General features: G+C 39.2%; 2 non-coding genes across 2 annotated transcripts; both read left to right on the top strand.

The window, feature by feature from the left end:
* Window positions 1–1,028: 1,028 nt before the first annotated feature.
* On the top strand, window positions 1,029–1,100 carry TRNAA-AGC (transfer RNA alanine (anticodon AGC)). The gene has a single exon. It is a non-coding gene; the product is annotated as a tRNA-Ala (tRNA).
* A 2,870-nt stretch (window positions 1,101–3,970) lies between these two features.
* Window positions 3,971–4,042, top strand: TRNAA-UGC (transfer RNA alanine (anticodon UGC)). The gene has a single exon. It is a non-coding gene; the product is annotated as a tRNA-Ala (tRNA).

Genomic DNA, 4,042 nt, shown 5'->3' with positions numbered 1-4,042 from the left:
CAGTGGTTATGTAGTAAAGTATTTAAGGGTAAGTGAACATGATGTACTGCAGCTTACTTCACATGGGAGAGAGAGGGAGGAGATGGGGTGAAATATTAACAATAGCTAAGTCTGGGTAAAAGGTGTATGGTTATTTGGGGTAATATTTTTATTTTTTTCAAAATTTTAATAAGTTTGAAATTCAGAGGGAGGAAAAGAGAAACTGCGATGGACGTGCCCGAGAAATCAATGCATGTGAATTGGGCCCGGGCCAACTCTTTAAAGTATCGGAAGCTTCCCCCCTTCCCAAACCTTCCGAGGTACTAATAATTCTTCATAGCTCCCTGGTTCCCAAGGGATTGGTCGTGGAGAAACAGAAGCCAGTCCTGCCTTGCCTGCTCACCTTTTATCTAAATAACATCCCAGCCCAGCCCAACCCACCCTCGACTAGCTCCGCAAGGCAAGGGGACTCCAGGGTTTTGCCGGAGGTAAGTGTTGCTAAGTTGGACGATCTGGGCGCCTACTGTCCAGGACATCGTGAGCTCGCTGGGATGTTCCCTGCCATCACCACGAAACACTCAGTGGATTTTTCTGGCTTCCGGAAATGGAGATGATTTGAGAGTCTTTGTTCCAAGGGAGTTGGTGCTGGACGCGGGAACTGGAGCTCTGCAGGCGCGGACCCGCTTTGACTCCACCTCTGCTCCCTTCCCAACGCCACCTCCTCAGTGGGTACCCCGGCTGCCCAGCTACCTGCTTCGGCCTCCTGAAGCCTTACATGTGGAAAGGGCAGGAATGGAGGGAGGCTGGAGAGAGTGAGAGACAACAGATTGTCGAGACAACAGATTGCCTCTTTTCAGCCTCCTTCCTTTGGAGTCTCATTCTGTTGCTTTCTTATGAGGCCGCTGCTCAGTCTGTTTCGCAAATGGAGAATTTTACGCAAATGGAGAATTTTACATTCACGTTTCCTCTGCAATTTACTAAATCTTTGAGAAGCAAAGAAATAATTATTATAAATCACGAAAGGAATCCGAAGAAAAGCCCTCACAGTTGGGGGTGTAGCTCAGTGGTAGAGCGCGTGCTTAGCATGTACGAGGTCCCGGGTTCAATCCCCGGCACCTCCACCAGTTTTGAGAGGCTGCATTTGTGATCAAACCACTTTTCCTTTCATCTCTCCCTTTAAATCTGGTGTCTTCTTTCATTCAGTTTTCTGCCTACCTGTACTGCCTTTGTAGTACCCAGTTTCTGCCCCGAGAGCGTTGCCACCACCAGAAATGTCCTAAATCCTACGTGACAAGCGTTTTTGAAAGATAATTGGCCTGATTTCTTTGGATGCCAAGTTAAAAACAGAAAAGAAGAAGACAGAAAACAACAGACTCTCGGTTTCATTCACTTCCTTCTGAATTCTGAAGAGTTCTTAGAGCAAAAACCAAACTGGAGGTGGAATAGCAGAAAAATATCTTATGATTTCTTCCTTATGAGCATCCGACCACCCCATACTTTGTCTTCTTTATTCACCAGATATGGAAGCAGTGGGCTCCAGTCATAACCGCAAGGTTCTATGCACAGAGAAACAATAAAGCACTGCCTGTCATTGTACGTGATGCCTTCCAAGCCTAAACTGAATGTTACAGAGTGAATGAAGACTGGCTGCTTCAATGAATCCAGACCATTGCCGCTTTGCTGAGATGACTTATTGGGAGTGTGAGAGAACAAGCATCTAAATATCTCCTGTTCAAGAAAATTTCAATCAAAATAAATGACATGGGCTCATTTCAGAAATAAATCTGAGTGAACGACGACTTCCACTTTGCCAACACAAACAAGTATCCCACAATACTCATATGTCTTAACCAATCTAAAAATCAAAGCTGATTTGCTTAGGCCCACCTAGTCTGAAATATTGGTTTCATAATATGAGAGGGAAAAAAAATCAGTTGTCCCTTTTAAACGTATTGATTTCTAGGAATTAGTTTTTATTCTGGAAAATAATTCTGTACAATATATATTTTTAGTAAGTTTTTATGATCTGTACCACCTATTTAAGTCACTTTAAGTATATCTGTGGTCACAGAGATTTAATTTCTTCATAACAAGATAAGGATATCCACTATCGTTACTACTTTAATGCTATAATGGAGGTACTAATCAAGGAATTTAGCATGAAAAAGTAATTAGAGGAGTAGGTAGTGGATAGGAAGGGATAAAGTTCTCTCTATACATCTTGGTAGGGTTATATATCTAGAAACTACTCCTCAGAACAGAAAAGCTACTACAAATGGACAATTTAGTAAAGAACCTGGTTGTAAAATTAATACACACACACACACACACACACACACACACATACACACACATACACACACACACACACACAAGTCTTCCTACATCCAGACTTCGGAGGTTTTTGGTTATTGATTCATTATTTTGAAAGTTGACAAATGAAGGAAAAGAATCAAGTATTTATACTACCTCTCATACAGAATGTATGTCAGGATAAACATACAGTTGATGAGGGAAAATTTTTTTCTGTAGAAGAATGACAGCTAATACATGCAGGAGGAATGATAAAATAGAGTCAACATTTTGCAACTGATATTGCTATAATGCATCCTGGTCACAATCATCAGTGGTTGCTACAACCATGAGGTGAAATTGGATGGGGGAGCTCTAGAACAGATGGAGCAGGCTGACATACCCGATCAGTTTCTCTCTAAAAGTGAGACTGCTACACAACATGTGCCTCTCGACACAGTGAAACAGAACATGCCCGGGACCACCAATGAAATACTTGTATTAAAAAATTAGTGCTTCGTCTAGTCTAATAGATGGAACCATCTGTTTACAGTAAATATTGGGAATATAGGAATATGTTTAATAACATCACAAAAATGCAATCAGTCAAATCCAGAATGTGGGACATTCTCCTGGACAAACTGAAACTCAAGAAAGAAATGGCATGGGGGATAAAGGGAGGTGGAACTGATACAGATTAAATGACATGTAAGGAAAATAATAGATAAATGCAACATGTTTGGATCCTGATTCAAACAAGGTAATTGGAAAAAGAAACAATCAAACACATACTGAGGATTTGATTATATTAAGAAGTTTTATTATTTTTGCTGGTTGTGATGTTATTGTGGCAGTGTTAAAAAAGAAAGTTTATAACTATTAGTTATACATGGGAAAATATTTATGGTTGAGATTAATATCTGGAACTTGATTTTTATTCCAGGAGGGGAAAAAAAAGCACAAAAAGAAACAAACAAGAACAACAAAACTATGATAAATACCGAAGTTGGGTGGTAGGTACATAGGTATTCATTATAGTATGATTTCTACTTTGTTTTAAAATGCCCAAAACAAAAAGCTAAAAATTGAATACTTTATATATATAATATGCTTTATATTGTATATTAAATTTTTTTAAATTTTTATTTTCATCAAAGAATGGCTTCTATTTCTTTTTTGTTTGTTCTTCTTTCTCTAGTTCCTTTAGGTGTAAGGTTAGATTGTTTATTTGAGATTTTTCTTGTTTCTTGAGGTAAGATTGTATTGCTATAAACTTCCCTCTTAGAACAGCTTTTACTACATCCCATAGATGTACAGACTACATCATGAAATTTCCCAGTGGTGTGTTGTAGTCATCTATGTTTTGTTTTTGTTGTTGTTGTTGTTTTGTTTTGTTTTGTTTTGTTTTGATGCCAGCCTTTCCAAAAGACTCTTGATCTGAATGACGTATGTTCATGGTCCTACTGGGATAAAAGCTAATTTTACAACTTCTTGTTCTCAGCTGGGCCTAGTCAGGTGCAAGAGAATCTGAAGGCTTTAGTGACATTGATTTACAAAACACATCTTCTTTCTGACATTCAAGGCCTCTAAAATTCATACGATTCTTGCACAACAAAGTAAACAAAATATACGTTAGGGGAAAATTGACCATGTATTCATAAAGAAAACTATTCCAGGGCCACATTAGCTCTATAGGCTTGGGGATGTAGCTCAGTGGTAGAGTGCATGCTTTGCATGTATGAGGTCCTGGGTTTGATCCCCAGCGTTTCCA

Source organism: Balaenoptera acutorostrata, chromosome 10 (genome assembly GCF_949987535.1).
Source record: "Balaenoptera acutorostrata chromosome 10, mBalAcu1.1, whole genome shotgun sequence".
In the NCBI taxonomy this organism is placed as follows: domain Eukaryota; kingdom Metazoa; phylum Chordata; class Mammalia; order Artiodactyla; family Balaenopteridae; genus Balaenoptera; species Balaenoptera acutorostrata.
This window is presented reverse-complemented; position numbering and strand designations above follow the sequence as displayed.